The 26,209-nt window shown below is 39.9% G+C and overlaps 1 protein-coding gene across 4 annotated transcripts in view; it reads left to right on the top strand.

Moving 5' to 3' along the window:
* Nucleotides 1-26,209, top strand: part of Mid2 (midline 2) — a 107,538-nt gene that overhangs the window by 32,740 nt on the left and 48,589 nt on the right. The window lies entirely within an intron of this gene.

Raw genomic sequence — 26,209 nt, 5'->3', positions numbered from 1 at the left:
TTATTCCTTTTTCTCAAGAGCATGCATGAAACATTAGCTCTATCTTTTTAGTTTTGTTTGATTTCATGGAAGAACTAATGGTAAGATTTAAAGTCTAAATAGGATTAGAGAACACATTTATTTCTAATGGACTTGGATTGGATAAAAAAATTTCTAATTCTATTTGGAGCCTGATAGTCTAGTTCCAACATTACTTGGGTGACAAATAAATGTAACACTTTGAGTTTATTTTGCTTATTTCACTTTTCTTTTAAATTTGTATTTATTTATTTATTTTTGGTAGTAACTGGGCCTAGAATTCAAGACCCTAAGCTTTCAAGGCAAGCACTCTACAACTTGAGCCATACTTTCAGCCCTTGACTTGATTTTGTTTTAAACAGTAAAATAAATTTATTGTAATCCCAGTTGGTGATTCCTATTATTAAAGGACTGTGTAGAGTCTTCTATGAATTAATTCTATACTCTTCCCTCCCTTACTTGCTCTCCCCCTCCCTCCTACCTTCTCTTTCTCCTTCCTTCCTTCCTTCCTTCCTTCCTTCCTTCCTTCCTTCCTTCCTTCCTGCTGTTTAAAGGGTTTAAAGGCCTTGAGCATACTAGGCTAGTGCTCTACCACTTGAGCCACAGCTTAAACCTTTTTGCTTTAGTTTGGTTTTCAGATAGGGCCTTTTTTAGTTAGAGTCTTGCATTTCTGCCCAGGCTTCAATCCCTTTCCCTCTACTTCCCTAGTAGATTATAGATGTGTACCACTACACCCAGCTTATCTGTTGATGTAGGAGCCTTGCTAACTTATCATGGCCTGGAACCAGGATCCTCCTATCATTGTCTCCTAAGTGGCTGGGATTATAGTCATGATTCTTCATACCCAGCCCTTATTTGGATTTGTTGAAGTCTATGTTTCTTCCAGTAGAGTATACATACTTATATGATGAACATATCTTAGCAATATAATCCCTGATTGTACACTACATTCGCCAAACAAATTGGTTCTCTATGTAGAGTACATAAAGTACTAATGTCTGTGTCAGTTGGCAGAGTGGGCAGGGGTTGGGAAGAAGCATAAGGAATGGAAAGGAAGAATATTAGTATGTAAGCTGGAAAACTGGGTTCTTGGCCTGCTCCGCCTATTAACTGGTTATATGAATGTATGTCATTTGGCTTCTTAGCTTCAATATCCTTACCTATAAAATGAGGAGTTAGACTCACTTTTTGACCTTCATGACTTTCCAGATTTTATGGGTCACAATTCTGTGAATTATTTTCTGCATTCTGTTCTTTTTCTCCATTATCTGTCTAATCCTTTCCAAAAGAGAAGGAACAAAATAGAAAGTATTTCTGAGTGGTTTTCAGCTCATCAGAATCTCTCATGTTCTATTCTATCAAAGATTCTGATTAGACTGTTAGATTACAGTATAAGTAATCCACACTAGTAAAGGGACAAGAGAGTATTGTAAGCAGGAAACTAGATAAGGGATCCCTAGGTTTAGAATTTGCATGATTGAAGGTAAAGTAACAGCTAAAAGTGAATAAAATATGGCTAGAAAATTAACACTCCCCTTCCTCATTCTAATAAGTACAGAGCAAGCTAGAGTCAAATAGCAAATTTAACACTTTGATTCTATTATTCATTAATATTAAAGTCTCTTTTCCCCACTTCTGGGAAGCGTACAGCCCTGTCCAGCCTCATATTAACATAGCTCTATTCCAACCTTTCTGAGACCATCCTAGCACCCAATCCTTTATGTTCTGTTCATGTGGCAGAAATTATTCTCATAAGACAACTCATCAGGTGATGTTTTAACAGTGCCTTTCTGAAGGTAGCCTTCCTTCCTGGGCCTTAAGGAGGTGACACCAGTGCTGTCACATACAAGGAAATAAGAAGGAATAGTCTCATGAGAGCCAACAAAGTAGAAGCACCCTTAGAATTGCTTGTTAAATCCTATCATGAAAGCCACTGTCTTCTCTGGCTACACAAAAGATCAGTGTTTATTAATACCTCTTTATGCATGGCATTATGCCAGAATTTTTTTTTAAAAGCATGAGCACAGTATCTACTCTTTGAGGGCTTACACAATGAAAAAATCCACCGCAATGTAGATATATTTATGTAGGAAATGAAGACAATGGAATAAATTATGAAATAAGAACTTAAAGAATAGTGAGATAATATAATAATGTTGATCACAGGAGTGTATTTTGGGAGTTATCTTCATAGAAGTGTATATAGTTTAGGATTCTGTCCTTGACAGGGACTCTTCAAGATAGTTATGGGAAAAACCATGGCTGGGGCTGGGAAGGTGGCTCAATGCTAGAGTGCTTGCCTTGCATGCATGAGGCCCTGGGTTCAATTCTTCAGCACCATATAAGCAGAAAGAGCCAGAAGTGGCACTGTGGCTCAAGTGGTAGAGCACTAGCCTTGAGCTGAAGAGCTGAGGGACAGTACCCAGGCCCAGAGTTCTGGTCCACTACTGACTAAATAAATAAATTAATTAAATAAAATAAAAAAGACTATGGCTCTCCTTTATGACATCTTCCCTTCTGAAAGGTAAGAGATGTGCCTTCCCTTAACTTCCCCTTAATAATAGGGTGAATCCAGCCTACTTATTATAGTCATTCAACATAGAGCCTATGTGTCCAAAGGCTTCAGGACAAGCCTAGAATTATAAATGCCGTTTAAGAAGATGCTTAACATTTCATAAATGCTTACAAATATTTTATAAAATGAAATCAATAGTAGGATACTGTTAATCATCAGAGCCTGATACTGAATGATGATTTGGATTTTTTTTTCTCTAATGCAGGTTTAGGTGTTTAGGGAATGGCTATATTCACAGTGTAAACCAGGGATTTCACTTTGGGTGGGGATGAAAGATACCAGCTAAGGTACTTCTGAGAAAACTGGAATAGGCTACTTTCCTGCCAAACCTGTTCCTCTTCCTTACTTATTGTCTGCGAATGTTTTTGTCACAGGTTGACATTTCATAAAGAAGCCGTGAACACTGCCTCCCCATTTTAGTTCTTTCTCCCTGTTCTCTATTCTCCTTAGAAAGTAAATAAAGCTGCAGTCTTCCTATTATTACAGAAACAGAGATTAAAATCGCCATAGATTTATTAGCTGAATTGTAACTTATTATAGTTGCTGCTCCACTTTCAGGGTTCAGTAAATAGACGGTTGAAAATAATTTCTTTTGCGGCTGGAGAGCATGGGAAGGAGGTAAGAGGCAGGCCCAAGATTCCCTTTAATCTGGTTAAGGAAGGGCACACTTCGACCTTGCTATTCTGGCCACTTGATCTCTATATATAGTTCTTTGTCCTGGCTCATCAGGCATCCTTTGTTTATATTTCCAAAGGAAATCTCTGTATAATGCATATCTAAGGGAAAATGTATACCAATAGATGGATACTTCCTTTTGGTTTCCAAGATTCCATGGTTTTGTGAATACTAAGCATTCTTGAAAATTTGCCAGGGAGAAAATAGTTAAATAGAAATCAGTTGGTCAACAGTATTTCTGGAGCATATAGTATGTACCCAGTATGTTGCACAATTTCAAATCTATAAAAGAATCATGTGGTTCGTGGTATCTAGAAGCCTAATGGTCTATTTAGGGACAGCACAGCTTCTTGGGAGAAAGAAGAGTGTTTATAAAGCAGCATGCAGAATAGGGATTACTAATGAATGGAATGTAGCCCTTTCAATTTTTCTCATTTAGTTTTTGTAAGGTATATTAAATAGGTAGGTTTCATTAGGTAGCCAATGAAGAGAACACCATGTGCTATTCAGGCAGGAGAAGAAGTTTATTTACCAAACTGCTGCCACCAACGTGCACGGTGGAGAGGTATGGCTGAAAAGGAGAGGACGACCCACCCCTGGGCCAGGACTTATCTAGGTCAGGGACAGGAAGAAGTGTGGCCAGGAGGGGGAAAGTTATGGCCACACTGGATCGGGACATGACCTCAGGGTCTGGGACCCTCCTAAGGTCAGATGGGAGGCATGTGACCAGAGGTGGCCCAGGATGTGACCTAGCAGGAGGGGAAGGTGACTGCTTCCAGGTCTGCCAGTTACCTAGGTAACAGATACTGGGCAGAAACTTAGCCAAGAGGTAGGGAGGTGTTCCTGTACAGACCTTACAGTTTTTGTTCTTAGCTTTTTGAGTCTTGAGCATAGAAAAACATTTTTCTGAATATCTGGTATATGCCTTCATTTTCTCCTCCCCAGAACTGCTGCAATACAATGATTAATCTATCCCCAAATCTCCCTGGGCAGGTCAATATCTTTCTGGCTTTTCTGAAGCTTTTTAAGGAGCTGGAACTGGTCTTCAGCATTATGACAATGGGAAGGTGGAGAGATGGGAAAAAGAAAGGAGGAGGGAAAAAGGAGAGAGGAGAGAAGAGAAAAGAGGAGATAGATTGAAATTAGAAAAGTAGCTTCCTTTGGTTTGGGAAATGTACTTTTTCTGACTTTCCACTAAGGCTTATTATCTTGTCATTTTTAAAATTTTTTTGTAGATTTCAATCTTTTTATGAATCTTTTTAAATTTTAATTTTTTTAAATTATAAAGGTGATGTACAGAGGGGTTACAGTTACTTAAGTCTGGTACAGAGTACATTTCTTTTTGGACAATGTCACCCCTTCCCTTGCTCTCTCCCAGTTTTTCCCTCCTATCCACACTCACAAGCTGAATAGCTCATTTTCAACATAGTGTTCAGTGAGTATAACTAATGCATTTGTTCACTTTTTGTCCCTCCATTTTGTGTCCCCCTTACCTGTGATGATCCCCCCCCAAAAGAATATAAAATGTGAAATTAGAAACAAAAAAATTATTAATTACTAAGAATAAGGCCAAACTTGAAAGGCATGATCTCCATGTAGAGAAAAACTCCAGGCTAGTCATTCCAAAGATAAAAGGCTTGAAGTAAAGGGTTAAACACCAGGTTACAGGAATTGGGTAAATAACAGTGAAACTCAGAAAGAGCCAGAAAACTTGGAAGGTCGTTTGATTTTAGGGTGTGACAAGAAATTTGGAATGTGGTTTTTGCTTTGAGGACTTATTGCTTTGCTTATTTAGAGTATAATTGCTATTTCACTAACTAGTTTCTTTGATGGGAAGAATCAGGATAAGATTTTGCCTTGTGACTTATTGCCTTGGTTATAACTTTGCCTTGTGACTTATTGACTTGGTTATTGGAATGACAGGAATTGTAATGGCCATCTGTAATCACTAACTGCTAGCCCTGCTTCTGTAACTTGCTTCTTTGCTGATTGTGCAACTACCACTGTCCACCTGCAAGTGCCCTTCCCCTAATATGGATCTTGCCTTTAAATATCCTGAGCTTTTTATTTTACTGCTGTTCTTCACTGTCTTGGTATAGTGAGGGGCAGTCGCTGAGGCTAATAAAGATTCCTAGCCTGATTGACTGAGTGTTGGTGACTTCTTTTGCCAATCATGGGTTCGAGTCCCACTGGCCCTGGGAAGTTGAGATACTTCAACTCTCCCAAATTTACATAAGCGAACAAACAAGACAAAAAGAAAAGAAAACAAAAGCAGCTTGTTTCCATTTCCTGTAGTTCATTTTGATAAATATTATTTTGTATAATCACATGCACATAGGCATTGCACTTTTGTGTTCCCTTCCTAGGAGTATCCTCCTTCCGCCTAACTGTGTAAATGCCTAGAATACCAGATAATCTCTCATGTCCCAGTTCATTTTAGATCTAGCTTCCATATAGAGAAAGTATGTGCAATTTCTCTCTCTGAGCTTGGCTTACTTCACATGATTTGTTCTAGGTACATTAAGCCTGTTTTCCATGGACCTTCCACTGTAGGGGTAGGCCAGAAGTTTGCTTTCCCCCCAATAAACTCTTTTCTACCTGAACCATTTGGTGGTTTCCTTTTGGTGAACCTTACAGTAATATTATTCTTTCTAATGGCTGTATAAAATTCTATTGTGTATAGGTACTACATTTTTTCAGATCTAGCCATCTATTATAGGGCATCTGATCTGTTTCCACAACTTGGCTATTGTGAGTAGTGCAGCAAAACATGGATGTGTAAACGTCTTTATGGTATCTTAGCTTGTGATGTTTTGGGTAGATGCCCAGGGGTGTCATGACTGGGTTATAGGGAAGATCTATGTTTAGTTTTTTGGGGGAGGTTCCGGTTGTGGGGCTTGAACTCTGGGCCTGGGCGCTGTCCCTCAGCTCTTCAGCTCAAGGCTAGCGCTCTACCACTTGAGCCACAGCGCCATTTCCGGCTTTTTTCTTTTTGCTTATGTGATGCTGAGGAATCGAACCCAGGGCCTCAGGCATGCAAGGCAAACGCTCTACCACTGAGCCACCTTCCCAGCCCCTATGTTTACTTTTTTTGAGGAACCTCCAGACTGCTGTCCAGAGTGGTTTTACTAGTTTACATTCCCACCAGCAGTACAGTTGGGTTCTTTTCCCCTATATCACCACCAATATTTTGTTATTGTTCGATTTCACAATGTTGGCCAATGTAACTGGGTTGAGGTACAATCTCCAAGTTGTTTTGATTTGCATTTCCTCATGTGCTTCTTTGCCATTCTTATCTCTTCTTCTGAGAATAGACTTCAATCTTTAGGTGGCTGTATACTCTTTCTTTCGATTCCTATTGCTCACTAGAAGGGTATTTGGTTTGGGAAGGCAAGAATTTTTGAGTCTATGTAACAGATGTCTGACTACTTCTCCAACTGCAAAAATATATATGACTTTAAAATAAGTTATAAAGGCTTGGCACTGGTGATTCACTCCTGTAATCCTCACTGTTGAGGAGGTTAAGATCTGAGGATTGCCTGGGTAGAAAAAACCATGGGACTCTTATCTCCAATAAACTAATGAAAAAAAGCCAGAAGTGGAGCTTTGGCTCAAGTGATAGAGCCTTGAGCAAAAAGAAGCTCAGGGACAGTGCTCAGATGCTGAGTTTAAGCCCTAGAACTAGCACAAAAAAAGTTACAAAATTTTAAATAGCAGTCAAAATTTACATAAAATATTTAAGCTTGGAAAAGTAAAATAAATAAATAAATAAATAAAATAAGTTATTTTTCTCAGTAATAGGGTTTGAAATAGAATCTCTCAAGCTTGTTTGACATGTTTGCTGAGGTTGCTCTCTACTGCTTGAGTCACACCTCTAGTCCAGAATTTTGATGGTTAATTAGAGACGGAGTCTCTTGGTCTTTTTTGTCTGGTGTTGACTTCAAACCTCAATCCTCCAAGTGTAGCCTCCTGAGTTGCTAGAATTAAAGGTGTGAGCCACTAGACCCCAGCTAAGAAGCTTTTAATAAAGTGTTCCTATGATGATTTTAGTATGTGATGCTTAAGTGTTTTTAGTGTGCTAGCTAGAAAAAAATAGAGTGTCTAGCTAGAAAGGGCATAATATAAATGATTCAAGCACAAATGTATTTGTGGAAGAGACCTCTAGGAGCATGATAAAATGAAGAAGTGATTACAGTGAAGTGGGTACAATCATGGGAATTGTAATGGAGAAAATGCATGTTAGCCAAACATCACAGGAAGAGGAATTAATTACTCCTTCTGTTGAGGCAGACAGCAGAGGTATTAATGAAGGTGGAAATAACATGTTATATGGGGAAAATGGTACCTTAAGAACTACGTATAGGGGCTGGGAAGGTGGCTCAGTGGTAGAGTGCTTGCCTTGCATGCATGAGGCCCTGGGTTCGATTTCTCAGCACCACATAAGCAGAAAAAGCTGGACATGGAGGTGTGGCTCAAGGAGTAGAATGCTAGCCTTGAGCTGAAGAGCTGAGGGACAGAGTTCAGGCCCCATGACCGATTAAAAAAAAAAGAACTACGTATATAGCAATAAATAGAAAATGGTTGCTGCCTTCAAGGAACATACAGCTAGATTGAAAATCTGTTAGGCAAAATGGCAAATGAAATGTGAAGTGATAGCTGTTTTAATGAAGATAAATGCAAGATGATAAGCTAGCATGGAGAAAGAAACATCCACATCTGCTGGGGGGATTTAGGAAAGGCTGAAGAATGGAAATAAAAATGGAGTTATCTTGAAATATGAGCAGAATTTTGCTAAAGCTATAGAATGAAGGATGGAGCAAGAGTTAGAGTGAAGGGTAAGACTTTTACTGAGAGATATGAAAATCCAACCCGAAGCAGTGACTGTGGGATTAGGAAGGAGGGAATATATTTAAAACATTTCTAGATATAGAATTAAAATTACTAGATGCAAAAGGTGAATGGAGACTACTAGAATGACCTGTGCTGCCTTTAACTAAGAAACACAAAGTATTTGTTTTTAGACATGTGAGGTTTGTTGTACATGGATCAAGGTCAGGTAGGTGATATCTAATAGGTAGCCGACTGACTAGATCTAGAGGTCAGGAGAGAGGTTAGGAAAACTCATAGACATGGAAGTCATCAGCATCTAAGTGACACACCAAGCCACAGGGAATATTCTGAAAGAGAAGAGGGGCTAGGACAGATCTCCAGTTTTTTGTTTGTCTCAAAATAACCTTCCAAAAATAAAAGATTGTTGTGCTTTTGATAAGATTATGAGTGTGGAATATATTTTAAGAATTAAATATAAGAAGTAAATTATTCATTTGTGGGATTAATTAAAGGTTAGATATTACTGCTGTAAAGATTATAAAAGTAACAATGTGACAATGAGGTTTTCTCTTGTTCCAGGTAAGGTGTTAACCCATTTAATCCTCACTCTGTGGTATAGACACTGTTATTATTCCTGCTTTGCAGATAAAGAAACAGATACAGAAAGATTTAACAATTTTCCAAGGTCATGCTTCTAGTCATGAACATAATAGGCAACTGGATCTAAATACTTTAGCTCATAACCAGAGCCTGTGTCCCTAACCATTCTATTACCTTCCTTTTATAAGGAAAGAATGCACTACTTGATTGTTTCTTGTTCATTGATGGTGCTTCCTGCCCATTTTTTAGCTATACTTGGGAAGAATAAAAACAGATGGGTTTGGTGGCTCATGTCAGTAATCCTAGCTACTCAGGCTGAACCAAGAAGATTGTAGTACAAAGACAGCCCAGGCAAAATGCTAGCAAGACATCCCATCTCAACAAATGAGCTGGATGTAATGATACACATGTCCCAGGTACACGAGAAAAGTAAATAGAAGAATATGATCTAGGGGCTGGGAAGGTGGCTCATTGGTAGAACGCTTGCCTTGCATGCATGAGGCCCTGGGTTCGATTCCTCAGCACCACATATAAGCAAAAAGAAAAAAGCTGGAAGTGGTGCTGTGGCTCAAGTGGTAGAGCACTAGCCTTGAGCTGAAGAGCAGAGGGACAGCACCCAGGCCCAGAGTTCAGGCTCCATGACTGGAACCCCCCCCCCCAAAAAAAGAATATGATCTAGTCTAGCCATGGCAAAAAGAAAGACTCTAATTGAAAAATAAGAAAATTTAAAAGGCTGGGGAGTAGCCCAAGCAGTTGAACATTGCCTGGCAAGTGCAAGGCTCTGAGTTCAAATGCCAATATTTTTTTTCTTTTCTTTTTTTGTCAGTCATGGGGCCTGAACTCTGGGCCTGGGCGCTGTCCCTCAGGGTCTTCAGCTGAAAGCTAGTGCTCTACCACTTGAGCCATAGCACCACTTCCGGCTTTTTCTGCTTATGTGGTGCTGAGGCATCGAACCCAGGGCCTCATGCATGCTAGGCAAGCACTCTACCACGGAGCCACCTTCCCAGCCCCTCAAACCCCAATATTGCAACAACAACAGCAACAACAACAACAAAACCTCAAAATCCAGATGTAGTGGTATACATTCATAATTTAAATTACTTGAGAGACAGAAGCAGGCAGACCATGATTTCAAGGCCAGTGTAGACAAATGTTGCAGCAAGATGCTTTGCCAAAAGTATAAACAAGCAAAAAACAGGGGTAGGCTTATGAGTCAGTTGCTAGAGTGTTAACCCTGTATGCTCAAGGCCATGAGTTTGACCCTAAGTACTATAATAAATAATTATATAGGTATATGTAGGGAGAGAGGAAGAAAAAGAAGAAGAGAGAGAATGCCTGTTGTCTAGTCAAAGCTCAGTAACTGGTGGTGAGAAGAGGAGAAAGAGGAGAGAAAGGATGGAGAAGGGAGAGAATGGGGAAGAGAAGGATAAGTCATAGGTAGGGATTGTTGCTGGTAGCTCTAAGAGTACTTGCAATGTCAGTACTTATGGGTACCACATCTTTTTGTCAAAGATTCCTATCTCTGACCTCTGGACTTCCAGTTACTTCTCATTATTTTTGAGGGGAAATGAAGATAGTCATTCTCAAATGGTCCCAAACAACTTCAAATTTTACATGTATGAATCAAAACTTTCCTTGCAAAATTGGGAATCTCAGTCCTATGGCCCTTTAACAACTTACCAGTTACTTCTGCAAAGGTGATAAACTATAAAGTTTTTATGTTCAACGCACTGCTAGTTTTTAGTTTAAGTTTTATTTAGTAAGGAAAAGTTTATTGCCCTTCTGCAGAAATATCTAAGGGGTTCTTTGCATTGAAACTCAGGTAGACTTGCCTATTATATTGCCCAGATTCCTTTGGATTACTGCTTCTAAGCAAAAGCAGAAAGTATTAGGGAGGAACATATGCTTTCTTCTCCAGTAGCTTAAAATGGAATTTTTGTAGATTTTTAAATGTTTATTGGCCAAAATGTTCTGTGAGTATTTTGTGAGAGATGGAAGAGTAAATAAAATGCACTCAATAGTTCTGGAGAAGGATCTGGGCTACCAAGCACCTTGTGAGAATGAAATACCTATTTGGAAACCACTGTGAATTGTAGGTGGAAATGGTTTTCATGAACAATGAAAAATAAGTGCATATTGACCTAGTCTATTCATTTATACTGCAGTAATGACTAATTCACACAATTGCATTCAATCTTATTAAGTATATAGCAATTGACATTTAATGTAGATGGAAAGCCTCAAGCAATTGTGCAATATGAAGTGTGGGCATACCCTATTTTTATACTGGAGAAGAAAACACTTGATAACTTTTCAGTCACCTAGTATGGTTCAATCTTTTTTCAAAAATACTCTGTGACAATTCTGATATGCTACCAAATAACATTTTTTGAGGACATTAAATGTTGCAGTGAAAATATTTACAAGGTATAGATACAGGATAGGTTTTAAGAATAAAATAAGCTAAGATTCATGTGTTTTCCTTCCCATCCTCCCCCATATGTACAGGACAGATGAGCTTTCAGGTATAGTCATGTCTTCTTAGCTTCAACAGTACATATAGATATGCAACCTCAGTCTGTTTTTACACATTCCTTTGATGCAACAAACCTCCTCTTAAAGCTCTATTTCCCCTTGGCTGCCTTCCTCCTCCATTCCCCATTACTTCTTGTTCAATTCTCATGTTCTACTAAGTGACCAAAACATTTGTCTAATTTTGCTCTCTCCTGCTGGCTCCACTCTACCACAGTCTGCCCAGGTTCTCCATTCCCAATGTACTCTTGGAAAGTTAATGGAATCTAAGTGATTCAGTTCCAGGCCTATCAAACTCATCTTGTACCTTGGAATGCTTTTAATTCCTCTTGTACCTTTAATCTCCCCTACTGCCAACCCAATCAAAAACAAATAACAAAGTAGAACCAAAAAGCTTCAAACTTCAAATTAAAACAACCATTACCACAATGCACATGATTGCACACACACACACACACACACACACACACACACACACACACACACACACACACACACAAACACATTTGTTTTGACATCCTTTCATTCTCTGTCATTGGAGTGGATTCCAACTCTATGAAGGATATGGATATAATTAGCAGGGACTGGGAGGGGAGAAAATCATATTTGAATAATTTATTCTGGGCATTGTGCTAGAAGCATTCTTGTTTCAAATCTCACTTAGTATTTATGACATCCCTGATGCAGTTGGTGTATTCCCATTTTACAATCGAGGAACCTAAGAGGGTTTAGATGTGTTTCTGAAAGTCATACATAGAGACTAAGCTGGGGTTGAGTTCTCCATTTCTCCAGCTTCAAAGCCCATGTTCTCTGGACTGGACTCTGCAACCTAGAGGATAAAATGTTGATTCTGACCACTGATTCATTTAAGGAAACAGCTCAGAGACACCTACTGTTTTTCTCCATTAAATAGCTCTACCTCCAAAAGAATAGATGGTTTATTTAGGGACATGAGACTTGTGAATCATGGTAAGCCTCTAATTCCTGTCTTTAGCTTATCTTTAACAGCCCAGAGCAGGTCTCCACATCCTAACAGCCCTTCTTGGGGTAAGAAGAAGGAGAACTGCGAGATTTGGCAGAAGGAAGTTACAATGCTCATGATCAAGCATTTACTTGCTCAGATTATTTTTAGGCTGTGTGGGTGGTGAAAATGGGGTAGGCAGCTCCAGGTAGCAGCACTGTCTCTAGTTAAAGTCTGTTTTCTATGGGACCTGTCCTCCTTTGCTGAAATTCCTAAGGCTGTGGTGCAGGTAAAGCAGATATGGTTTAACAGTTTCCAAGAGTTTACTGTTTTCTCCAAGTAAGGGATAAAAATGGGACACAACTGGAGGACTTGGCGTTTTGGTTCTTCTGATTGAAAACTTTTTCTTTTCTGTTTCACAGACACAGAGCTGACTTTTCCTAATGGAAATTTAATTCAAAAGAGAGACTCGGTTCAATCCCCTGTATTCGGGAAGAAGTGCTCCCCAGTACTCTCCCCACCTGACCCCCACACACAAAGCAGAGCTGACTTTTCCCTTTTCTCTTCCATATTCTTTTTACTTATGCTAGTACTACAGCTTGAGCTCAGGGTCTAGGCAGTGTCCCTGAGCTTTTTTTTTTAATTTAATTTTATTGTCAACGTAATGTATAGAGGGGTTTACAGTTATATACATAAAGTAGTGAGTATACTTCTTGTTGAACCCCCTCCCTTGATTTCTCCCACTTTCCCTCCCATCTTGAGCTTTTTTAGTCAAGGCTAGGACTCTACCACTTGACCTATAGCTCCAATTCTGTCTTTTTTTGTGGTTAATTGGAGATAAGAGTATCAGGAATTTACTGTTCAGGCTAGCTTTGAACCAAGATTCTCTGATCAGCCTTCTGAGTAGCTAGGATTACAGGCATGAATCATCAGCTCCTGACTTCCCTTCCATATTCTTGAGCCCATTTCAGCTTCTACTTAGTGACATCAAAGGCTCCAAATAATCGTTGGTTTTGGAATGAGGTCTAAAATAAAATGTTAGCTCAAAGATTATACAGTGACACAGAATAGCAGGCACTCAATTGCCAAAAGAAGTGTTATTAGAAAAATTTCAAGTGCACAGGCAAGCCCAGGACATGAAAGAACTAGGCAGAGGAGGATAGCATTGATAAAGGGAGAGAGTATATGAAAAGGGAAGCCAGGTACTGTTGTTCACATCTGTAATCCTAGCTACTCAGGAGGTGGAGATCTGAGGATTAAGGTTTGAAATCAGCCCTGGCAAGAAGGTCTATGAGATTTATCTCACATTACCCAGCAAAAAAGTTGGAGGGGAGCTGTGGCTCAATTGATAGGGCACCAGCCTAAGCAAAACAGCCAAGCAAGAGCATGAGGTCCTGAGTTCAAGCCCCAGTACTAGCACACAAAAAAGGAAAGGGAACCAAGCCTAGGACACTAGTTTACTCTATTGCACATACTATGAAATACTTGCAAAATCTGTGGGATGTGCTAATCTTTTAGGAGATATGAATCTTCAGATCCCTTGGGACTGTTCTGAGTTTCTGATTGCCACCTGGTCTTCAGCCAGGAACTCTAAAGCATTTTAGGAGGATTCCATTGGCTTTCTCTTGAAAAAAAAAAAACATATTATTTGGTAGCTCAGAAAGGAAATTGATATTTAAGAAGCAAAAATCTTCCTTGATAAGAAATATACTCACTATCTTGCCCATGTAATTGTAACCCCTCTGTATGGTATTTTCACAATTAAAAAAAAAAAGAAGCAAAAATCTGATATCACAGATGAGTAGGCAAATTGTATATGGTCTGCATGCTGTAGAGCAGAATTAAACACCTTCATGCTTTTGCATTCCGTTTCTATCAGAACCAGGGTATTGGCAGGGAACCACCTGAAAAAAATCCGACTGACCTACAGTGAGTACTGCCAAGTCCCATGCTAACACAGTGATATGTCATTAAGTGAGAAGGTAAAAGCAAATAATGTTCCCAGGGTTTTGGAATTTATTATTTATGGTCTTAAAAAACAACTTATCCTTGCCTGGTGCTGGTGGCTCGTGCCTGTAATCCTACTCAGCAGGCTGAGATCTGAGGACCATGGTTTGAAGCCAGCCAGGGCAAAGAAGTCCTTGACACATTTACCTCCAATTTACTAGCAAAAAGCTAGAAGTGCAGCTGTGGCTCAAGTGGTAGAGTACTAGCCTTGAGCAAAGAAGCTCAGGGACAGTACCCAGGTGGAGTTCAAGCCCCATGATTGGCACACACAAAAATGTGGTCTTTAAGCTCCATTGTGTATTTAGCATTGTGCTAAGTGCTGCAAGACATATATCATCAGCTAGTCTTGTCTTCAGGAATTTTAGATTGTGGTTATCATAATTTATACTACAAAGGGACAGCAAGCTATGTAAATAGGAGATATCCTTATATGGGATTGAAGAAGGCTAAAATTACCATCACCTTCAGTAGTTAACACTTATTTGACACTTAGTATACACCAGGTACTATACTTAGGACTTTACAAGCATTATCTTATTTAATCCTCTCCACTACCTTCTTGAAGATAGGCACTGTCCCCATTTCTCAGAGGTGGAAACTCAGTTGAGATAAGGGGCTTATCCCAAGAGATAGGGTTAGAAGTCTGTGCAGAGCCTGATCACAAAGGATTGTATAAGCATGTTAAGGAGTTTAGAATTTCCATTCACAACAGAGAGAAGCCAACTGAAATTTAGCATAAGCATTTGAGTAGCATGTTTTTAAAAAAGATTATGCTGCCTGACTGCTAGATGAAGAATGCCTCAGAAAGATACAAGACTGAACACTGAAGCACTCAAGAGGGAATGCCATAGCACAGTGTTGAGCTCATAGCAGGCACTCAACATAGTTATCCAATAGGCCAATTCATTTAAGAAAGAGGTTTTGGTGGACAAATCTAATGAAGTAATTATAAAAGAATTGATTTGAATTACACTTATTAGGTAAAACATATGGCATGTAATAATTTACTGAATGTAAGAGTAAGAAAGAGAGGGAGTTAATAATGATACTTGGTGTTTCTGAGTAGCCAGTCATGTCTTTCATTCATTGAGAAAACATTAGAGAAGACTCAGATTTGGGGGAAACATGTAAGAAGGCAAGGAGTTTGTGGTGCCTGTGGTTATGCAAGTGGGAAAGCCCAAAAAGCAGTTAGACATTTGGGTCCAAATTCAAGGTTTTTTGAGATATGTCAGGACATGTAGTTTGTTTTCTTCCAGGGAGATAGCTATTATGCCAAGGTCATTTATTAAAATTATAATCTTTCCCCTTATTCAATTGATATACTACTTTTGCCATACATCAGTTTTTCATGTTTATTTACTTCTATTCTAGACTCCATTCTGTTTAATTGTCTATTTTCTATTGCAATTCTTTGCTTTGGTTATAGTGACTTTATGGTAGGTTGAACATTTGGTAATATCTGATCTCTTTTTAATAACTGCCTTGTTGTTAGGCATTTGGATTTTTCCCTATGAAGCTTAAAGTATCAGGTTATAAAACACACTCAACTTGAGTTGTAATTGCATTTTATCACAGTTATATGTTAATTTTGGAAAATAAATATATTTTGCCATGTTAGATCATGGTAGCATATCAGTATTTTTTCGATTTTATCTTTTTGAGACCCTTTAATATTATTATTATTTTTTTATTTTTATTTTTTTGCCAGTCATGGGGCTCTGAGCTCTGGCCCTGGGCGCTGTCCCTCAGCTCTTCAGCTCAAGGCCAGCATTCTACCACTTGAGCCACAGCGCTACTTCTGGCTTTTTCTGCTTATGTGGTGCTGAGGAATCGAACCCAGGAGGGCCTCATGCATGCAAGGCAAGCGCTCTACCACTGAGCCACCTTCCCAGCTCTATTATTTTTATTCAAATAGATACAGTACCTTTTATTCATTAAGTTAATTCCTAGGTTTTTTGTTTTTTTTTTTAGTTTTGTACCCATTGGGAATAAGTTACTTTTCTATTTACATTTTCTAAAAGCATATGCAGAAAATTTTTGATTGCATGCTTCTTCTTATATATAATAATCTTTTCATATTGATAACTTAAAATTTATAGAAAACTAGAATATGATAGAGTCAGGAGAAGACTTAAGTGATGTAATTCCTTAGAAAGAGTAGCTAGGATTGTAAGTGTGAGCTACCAGAACATGACTCTTGATATTTGGTTACTTCTTCTTGCATAAAATTAGGTAGTTTTTTAGATTTTTCATGTCATAGATTTATATGTCATAAACCTATATTCCCTTATAATAAGTATATATCTGTCAAAGTACTGGAGATAGCTTGCCAACTGTGTGCATTTCTTCCTATCTTGGATTTAAACTATACTGGTATCTTAAAGTCCACCATAAGGGAACTCAACACCATGGACAGTAAGTACTACAAATTGTGGCTGATTATTAAGTGTTATCCACACACAACTGTCTATGCCTATTGTATTTTTTCCTACTTTCTTTATTTTTTGCCTTAATCAGGACTTTCAAAAAAACAGGGTTTGATTTTAACTATACTTTATGTGATAATTTTTTATTTCATTAAGCTTTTTATAAACATTTCATCGTCCCAATTAATTTAGTATACTTTATTGTCCCCCGTTTCTTTTTTTTGGGGTGGGGCTCTGGTCATGGGGCCTGAACTCTGGGCTTGGGCGCTGTCCCTCAGCTCTTCAGCTCAAGGCTAGCGCTCTACTGCTTGAGTCACAGCGCCACTTCCGGCTTTTTTTTCTGCTTATGTGGTGCTGAGGAATTGAACCCAGGGCCTCATGCATGCAAGGCAAGCGCTCTACCACTGAGCCACCTTCCCAGCCCCCTTCAGTTTCTTAAATGAAATGATTAATTCATTTATTTTCAGTCTTAACACATGTTCTTTTTAATATTTTATTATCTTTAAGTGGTTGTTTTATAACACTGTATATAAATACATACAATGAATCTTTTTTATTGTGAAAATACCATACAGAGGGGTTACAATTACATGGGCAAGGTAATGAGTACATTCCTTATCAAGCATTGTTGCCTCCTCCTTTGTTTCCCTTTCCCATCCCTCCCCATCTCCCCTCCCCCATACAATGACTCTTGATCAGTATCACTCCTTTCAACATTCTTATCCATCCCTTCCAACCCACCCCTTCCCTCACTTTTCTTTTCTTTTTTTGGGGGTCTGGTCGTGGGGCCTGAACGCTGTTCCTCAGCTCTTCAGCTCAAGGCTAGTGCTCTACCACTTGAGCCACAGCGCCACTTCTGGCTTTTTTCTTTTTGCTTATGTGGTGCTGAAGAATCGAACCCAGGGCCTCAGGCATGCAAGGCAAGCGCTCTACCATTGAGCCAACTTCCCAGCCCCCCTCACTTTTCTTAATTTTGTAGGATATACATTGAATTCTTGATCACATTCTTATCCCCTTCTCCTTTTTATTGATCTGCCCCTCTCCCCATGACCCCACCTTCTTTTTAAGTACCTGTTTCTTGTTGTTTATTTTGTTGAACTTTGACCTTGCTTTCTAAGGAATTATTATTTGAATTCTCTCTTGAATCTACTATCTTTCAGTTATTACATTTGTATACACTTGCATACTGCATAATGCATTTACTTAATAGTTTGTAAACTAATTCTACCTCCCACACATGAAGGAAAACATGCAGCCTTTGTTTCTTTAGGCCTGACTTACTTCACTTAACACAATTTTTTTCTAAGTCATACAATTTTTTTCTAAGTCTTTCCATTGCTTTACAAATGGTACAGTATCCATCTTGCTAATGGATGAGTAAAATTTTATTGTATATATATATCACATTTTTTACACATCTTCTTAGTGTTTTGACTGAATTCCATAGATTTTGGTATTGAGTATATCATTTTATTTTTATTTATTTAAGTTAAGAATTTCAATTCTCATTTTAGTCTTTGAGTCCAAGTTTCCTTAAGAGCATGTTTCTTAATTTTCTAGTGGCTAAAGATTTGAAGGTCATTTTTATAATTTTATTCTTCTTTTACTGGATACTGATCAGAGATAGTAAATCATAAACTATTTTTTGAAATGTATTCTTTATGGTTGAATACTATATGTACAAATTGTAAGTGTTCTGTGAATATAAGAGAAATATGCATATTTTCCAGGAGGTACAAAGTTCTATGCATAACTATTGCATTGAGTTACCAATAGTTGTATTCAAATATTTTTGTATGCCTTTTTATTTTTTACTTCATCTCTTTTATTCTATGACTGTATCTTTTTACTTATCATTGCTCCTTTTTTGGTGATGTTGGAATGGAACCCATGGCCTTAACTAGGTAGGCCAGTATTCTCCTCTGAGCTACACCCACAGCCTTTCTTCTATTTTTAAGAATATTTGCTTCCTGTTTGTTACAAGTGAAATTATCAATTGAAAGTTATTGATATGTATTGCCAACAATCTCTGTTTACTGAAGCAATTTATACTCCCATACCATAAATGTACTAGGGAGGAGATGAGGCTTGTTTTTATGTTTTACTTTACAATTCAATTACAAAATGCTGCTGAATTAGTTAAGTACACCTTTGGTCACCTCTAACATAATCATCTTTCATGTGGCTCTACTTGAGATCTGGTACTTCCATTTGGTTACAGCAGATATTATTTATTAGAAATACATGTGGCATTTGAAAAACTCAAAGCCAAAGTCAGGCTCTGGTAGCTCATAACTATAATCCTAGCTACTTAGGAGACTAAGATCTGAGGATCATGGTTCAAAGCCAGCCTGGGCAGGGAAGTCTGTAAGACTCATCTTCAACCAACAAAAGGTTAGACATAGAGCTGTATCACAAGTGGTAGAGTGTCAGCCTTAAACAAAAAAGCTAAGGGATACTTCCCATGCCCTGAGTTCAAGCCCCAGTAGTAGCATGTGGAAAAACTGGGACAGTGCAGGGAAAGATCAACATTGTCCAAAAAGAAATGTACTCTTTACCTAACTGAACGTAACCTCTCTGTGTATCACCTTTAATTTTGTCAGACATGGGACTTGAGCTCTGGGCTTAGGCACTGTCTCTCAGCTCTTCAGCTCAAGGCTAGCCCTCTACCACTTGAGCCACAGCACCACTTCCTGTTTTCTTTTCTTGTCGGTCGTGGGGCTTGAACTCTGGGCCTGGGCGTTATCCCTCAGCTCTTCAACTCAAGGCGAGCGCTCTACCACTTGAGCTACAGCGCCACTTCCTCACTTCCTGTTTTCTGAGTGGTTTATTGGAGATAAGAGTCTCACGGACTTTCATGCCCGGGCTGGCTTGAGCCACTGGCACCCAACTTGTTTATCACCTTTATAATAAAAAAATCACAATTTAATTGAACAAGATGGAGCAAAACCAGATACTTCATGACAAAACTGATGGATGTCATCCTCCTGTGGACTACTGTTACAAATAATATTTTGAGTCTTTGGGACTTGAGAAAGTCAGAGAAATCAGAAACAGGTTTTTTTTGTAGTTGTTTTTGTTTGGTTTTGGTAATACTGGGGTTTGAACCCAGGGCCTTATGATTAAGCCTCTACCATATGAGCCATGCCTTTTTTGTTTTAACTATTCTTTAGGTAGTATCTTGTTGTTTGTCCTGGCATACCTCAGACCAGGATTCTCCTGCCTATAGTCTGCTTCATAGCTAGGACCACAGATATGTGCCAATGTTATAAAGGAACTTGGTCACAAAAAAAACCAAAGAAGCCAATTTTGACAGGTGGAATAGGGAGTCTTTATTGGAAAGCCGGTGACTGCAGGTGAACTCCAATCTGCAGTCCCTGGACTACACTGTGAGAAAACTGAGCCATGAGAGCAGTAGAGGAAAGAAAGGGCAGAGAAACAATACCAACAAACCAGATCAACTCCAATGGAGAGCTGAAGTGGGACACCATGGTGACCAGAGGAGAGCCAGGAGCCAGGAGACACAGGATACAAGGCATGGTGTCCTGGCGCCTGAGCTGGTCTGGGCCTAAATAGTGTCAGGGTTAGGGGGCAGGGTCACAAGAAACTCAGGTACAAGGCACGGGACTGACAGGTCAAGTAACCTATTCTCCAAGTCCCCACCCTGCCTCTAGGAATTGAGGCATGCTCATCACCTGTGAGGTGGGACTTCCCTGGAGTCCCATGAAGATGGAGGCAGTTAACCCAATATCTTATCATCCACCACTTAGTCAAGATGACACTGGCTAAATCCAGTGCCCCTATTTCACCACCATGTCTGGCTTATTGATTGAGGTAGAGTTTCACTAACTTTTTGCCTAGATCAGCTTTGAACTGTGATCCTCCCAATGTCTACCTGCTGAGTAACTAGTTCTGCACAAGTGTGTGCTACCATGACCACCCAGAAGCCATTTTTTATTAAACAGTTGAATGATAACTCTATGTTATACTAAAGAATTTCCCTCCACAATTTCTGACATCTTTGCAATCCCAGAGTTTCTCCCTCTCTGTTCTACCCAGTGATGGCTTTTTCGTCTCCCCATTATCTCCTTCACAACTTTTTTTTTGAGATACTGTCATTTGTGATGCTGTGTGAGTGAATGAAAAACATTGTATAGGAGTCTGCATTTTCATGAAGGGCAAGCATTCTTGAAGGTTGAATTTTGTGTCAATAATTAGGGTAAAAGAGGTGCATACAACTGATGAGGGCTTCTGTTTCTTCACTGTGTTACAGCAGTAATTATTCATTAGAAATATACATTGCCGTTGAAATGTCAGAATCAAATTCCTTTTCATGAAGTACTTGATTAAGATAAATCAACAGTAAATGTATTTTCTTTATATAATTAGGAGACTCAAATATGGAATAAATATTAGATGAATTATTATTAAGGAATTATTAATAATTGTGAGCCAGGCACTAGTAGCTCATGCCTGTAATCCTAGCTGCTCAGAAGGCTAAGATCTGAGGACTATAGTTCAAAGCCAGCCCAGGTAGGAAAGTCAATGAGATGCTCTCCAATTTACCACCCAAAGCCAGAAGTGGGGTTGGGAATGTGACTTAGTGGTAGAGTGCTTGCCTAGCATGCCTGAGGCCCTGAGTTCAATTCCTCAGTACCACATAAACCAGAAGTGACTCTGTGTCTCAAGTGGTAAAGCACTAACCCTGAGCTCAAGAACTCAGGCACAGGGGCTGGGAAGGTGGCTCAGTGGTAGAGCGCTTGCCTTGCATGCATGAGGCCCTGGGTTTGATTCCTCAGCACCACATGAGCAAAAAGAAAAAAGCCAGAAGTGGCGCTGTGGCTCAAGTGGTAGAGTACTAGCCTTGAGCTGAAGAGCTGAGGAACAGCACCCAGGCCCAGAGTTCAGGCCCCACGACCGGAACCCCCCCCAAAAAAAAGAACTCAGGGACAGTGCCCAGGCCCTGAGTTCAAGCCCCAGGACTGGCAAAAAACAAAAGCCAGAAGTGGAGCTGTGGTTCAAGTGGCAGAGCACTAATCTTTTTTTTATATAACGCACTAATCTTGAGTGAAAAAGCTAAGGGACAGTGCCCAGGCCCTGAGTTCAAGCCCCAGGACCAGCACACACAAAAACCTGGGATTATACAACTAATTTCCTTTTGCTTTTAAGATGAAAACTGCAATTGTAGGGGTAAAATAGAACAATCTCTTGGATTTGCTTTCTAAAACTAGTGGAAACAGGAGGGAATAAGATCAAACACATAAAGAGAACTGTTTATGGCTTTTAAAGCTGATGTTAGACACATGGGGTTTCATTATATTCTTTTTTGGGGGAGGGGGGTCCGGTCATAGGGCCTGAACTCTGGGCCTGGGCTCTGTCCCTCAGCTCTTCAGCTCAAGGCTAGCGCTCTACCACTTGAACCACAGCACCACTTCCGGCTTTTTTCTTTTTGCTTATGTGGTGCTGAGGAATCGAACCCAGGCCTCATGTATGCAAGGCAAGCACTCTACCACTGAGCCACCTTCCCAGCCCCTCATCATATTTTTTTTTTTTTTTTTTTTTTTTTGCGTCCGGTCGTGGGGCCTGAACTCTGGGCCTGGGTGCTGTCCCTCAGCTCTTCAGCTCAAGGCTAGTGCTCTACCACTTGAGCCACAGTGCCATTTCCGGCTTTTTTCTTTTTGCTTATATGGTGCTGAGGAATCGAACCCAGGGCCTCGAGCATACAAGGCAAGCGCTCTACCACTGAGCCACCTTCCCAGCCCCCTCATCATATTCTTTAGTGTTAAATATACTTAGACAATTTCATAATAAAAATGTTTAAGATGGTAATAATAATGTATTCTCACGGTAACCAGTAAAAATGTCAAATGTATAAAGCAAGCATTTTAAATCTTTCTCCACCCTCTCTTCAGTCAAAATCTTCAGCCTAGCTTATTTTTTGTCTACCAAATCCATTTTTATCAGTCTTATATCCTCATTCCTAGGACTAGCCCAGTTTTCTCCCATGTCCAATTCATCTTCCTTTTTGACATATTGTTTGAAGCTCCTCAGTGAGGAGAATGTGACATCAGGGAAAGATCCAGGTGCAAGCTAAATCATGTGACTGTCTAAATTCAGCCCATGGGAAACTGGCTGCTAGTAGATGTATCTTTTGTTAGAAAATGAATTTTGGATCTGATGTTGAGGAAGTGACATCTGAACTGGGCAGCCCTGAAGTGCTACCATTTATTCTAATCAAAGTAACTGAATATGTTAGCTCACTCTGCAAATAAGGACAACAGCCTTTTGGGTTCTAGTTAAATTAAGAAGAAAAATATACCTGATTTTTAGGATGGAAGCCATTTTTAAATAAGATTTACTTATGTCTCTCCATCCTCACCTTGCTCCCTCCCTCCTTTTTTCCCTCCCTCCCTCCTTCCCTTCCCTTCCCTTCCCTCCCCTCCCCCCTCCCTCCCTCCCTCCCTCCCTCTCTTCCTCCCTCCCTTCCTTCCTTCCTTCCTTCCTTCCTTCCTTCCTTCCTTCCTTCCTTCCTTCCTTCCTTCCTTCCTTCCTTCTGTAGTTCAGGCTGGCCTTGAACTGCAGATCTTACCTCTACCTCCTGAGTTGCTTTACTAATGCCCAGCAATTTAATTTTTTTTAGAAACAAATTCACATATACCTAGATGTATGCTAGGTGTAAGTCCTAACCTATCTCAAATACCAACAAGAGATAGTGGCAGTATCCTTTGGGATGGAACAAGAGTTGAAAAGGACCAGGTGCTGGTGGCTCATGCTTATAATCCTAGCTACTCAGGAGGCTGAGATATGAGAATTACAGTTCAAAACCAGCCTAGGCAGGAAAGTCAGTGAGACTCTTATCACCAATTAAGCCACCAAAAAGATGGAAGTGGATCTGTGGCTAAAGTGGTAGAGTGTTAGCATTGAGCACAAAAGCTCAAAGACAGCACCCAGGCCCTAACTTTAAGCCCCAGGACTCGGACCAAAAAAAAGGAGTTCAAATGCCAGCCATCCTATGGTATAGTAAGAAATGTGAATAAACACATGAACGTCTGAATTTTTGCTTTCTGGGAAACAAGTATTGATTGCTTTCAGACCAGCATAGTAAGTTGAAGTAGGGAGAATGGGAAAGGCAACTCATTTTTATTCAATTCTTACTATGCTCCAGATAGTGTAAAATATTTATCTCTATTAATTCATTTACTTTTCACAACCTCTTCTTTTTTTTTTTTTTTTTTTTTGGGTCCGGTCGTGGGGCCTGAACTCTGGGCCTGGGTGCTGTCCCTCAGCTCTTCAGCTCAAGGCTAGCGCTCTACCACTTGAGCCACAATGCCACTTCTGGCTTTTTTCTTTTTGCTTACGTGGTGCTGAGGAATCGAACCCAGGGCCTCAGACATGCAAGGCAAGTGCTCTACCACTGAGCCACCTTCCCAGCTTCACAGCCTCTTCTAAGAGGTTTAACTGCTCTTAAATATAGGTTCTGAGATGCTAAATTACTTGTCCAAAGTTATCCAGATTGTGTCAAGGCTGGAATAATACTCAAGCCTGCTTGACTTCAAATTCAGAGCTCTTTCCACTGTCTTCTGTTGCCTCCTTGGAGACAAAAATGATGATAAGAAATGGAAACTCAGAACATGAAAATCCTCAAAAAAAAAGAGAAAACGGTTTTCCTCAAAATAGCTTTTGCTACAAAGAGAGCTATCAAATGGCATTCAAACCACTTTGGTGGTTTGAATGGAACATGGATCAACTGCAGGAGATCTGGCCTTGGAGTCAGGCAGTCCACTTTGGGCTGTGACTCTGACACTTGCTAGCTTATGACTTTGGCAAGTCACTTTACCTCTGGATCCCATTTGCCTTATACAAAAAAATTCTGACAGTCATGCTTACCCTACCTCAAAGGGTTGTTGAGAAGATCAAATGAATCAAATATATGTGAAAGCACTAGGCACTAGTGGCTCACATCTGTAATCCTAACTACTCAGGAGGCTGAGATCTAAGGATAGCTGTTCCAATGCAGCCCAGGCAGGAAAATTCCTGAGACTCTTATCTCCAATAAACTACCAAAAAGTTGGAAAAGGATCTGTGGCTTACATGATAGAGGGCTAGCCTGTGCTCAGGCCCTGAAAGCACTCTCAGGGCTAAACTATAACAATTAGACAGCTATAGTAATTACACAACTAATTTTTTCTGAGACAAGGACTCACTATGTAGTCCAGATAGGCCTCAATCTCAGGACTCTTCTGTCTCAGCCTCCTGATTACAGGCATGTGCCTTTATGCTTAGCTTTGTTTTGCTGAAAAACAATAATAACAACCAAACAGTGACAAGCAAAGAGGGTAGGGAAGGGGAGGGGAGTGAAGAGGAGGGGAGGGGAGAGGAGGGGAAAGGGGAAAGGAAAGAAGGAAGGGAGGAAGGGAGAGAAGAAAGAAAGGAGAGAGATAGAGATAGAGAGATTGGAAGGGAAGGAGGGAGGGAGGAGGAGGGAGGGGGAGAGAGAGAGGGAGAGACCAGGCACCAGTAGCTCACACCTGTAATCTTAGTTACTCAGCCTGAGAGGATCATGGTTCGAAGCCAGCCCCAGGCAGTAAAGTCTGTGAGACTCTTATGTCCAATTAACTACCAGGAAACTGGAAGTGCAACTGTGGCTCAAAGTGGTAGAACACTAGCCTTGAGCAAAAAATAAAGCTAAGGGAAAGCAACCAAACCCTGAGTTCAAGCTCCATGATAACAATATAATGATGTGGTTATATTATTGTATCTTTGGAATCTGAGTAGATTGGGATTCTTTTGCATATCATTTATTTTCTCTAGAATCTACTGAGCTTTCCAAAGTGGGGAACCCTAAGCCACAGGCAGAAAGTAAAGGCCCCAAAGATAGCTTTTGTCCCCATGCTGTCATTGGTTAGATATAACTGAATCTGTTTAGAGGTAACATTAAGAAAAGATTTGTCTTGGAAAAAAGATCTCCCAAAGGTAGCTTTAGGGGTAGGGGAGCACAGACTTTTAATTTCCTAGTGATGGGAAAGAGGGTTGTAAATTGTAGGATTATGCTTATTCAAGTACTCAGACACATGTAGGTAAGCCTAGCACTTGTCAGCATCAGGCAGCATCCATCAGGGTCCCTGGTGGAGCCTGTGTAACCCACTGCTTCAAGTGATACTTTCATAGTATCAAACTTCTGTTCACTTTTTTCACAACTGTCACTCCCTCCACCCCCAACCACAACCAGGCTAATAGGTGGATACCTTCCTACACAGAACAGATATTGGATGGGGAAGATGCATATTCATTAATACATTAACAAGTGCTTTAATGAGCCTCCAGTGTACAGAGATGTACTGTGCTTGGAGCTCAGAGCACGGAATTCGCTCCCTAAGGGAGCACTATAGAGGAGACTAGAACTGAATGTAATTATGGTATTATAGATTTTAAAACGAGGAATTGTGGTGTTAGATATCTTTCTTGCTTTCACATCTATTTCTTCTAGACTGAAGCTAATACCTTTTGGGCTCTGAGCCTGAGAGACAGTGTTAATTATGGGGAACTCCGAGCAAGAAAACAAGCTCAGGCCAGTCAATTTGACAT

This window comes from Dipodomys spectabilis, unplaced genomic scaffold, assembly GCF_019054845.1.
Source record: "Dipodomys spectabilis isolate Male_0828 unplaced genomic scaffold, ASM1905484v1 ptg000132l, whole genome shotgun sequence".
NCBI lineage: Eukaryota > Metazoa > Chordata > Mammalia > Rodentia > Heteromyidae > Dipodomys > Dipodomys spectabilis.
Note: the sequence above shows the minus strand (reverse complement) of the source record. Positions and strands in the feature narration are given on the sequence as shown.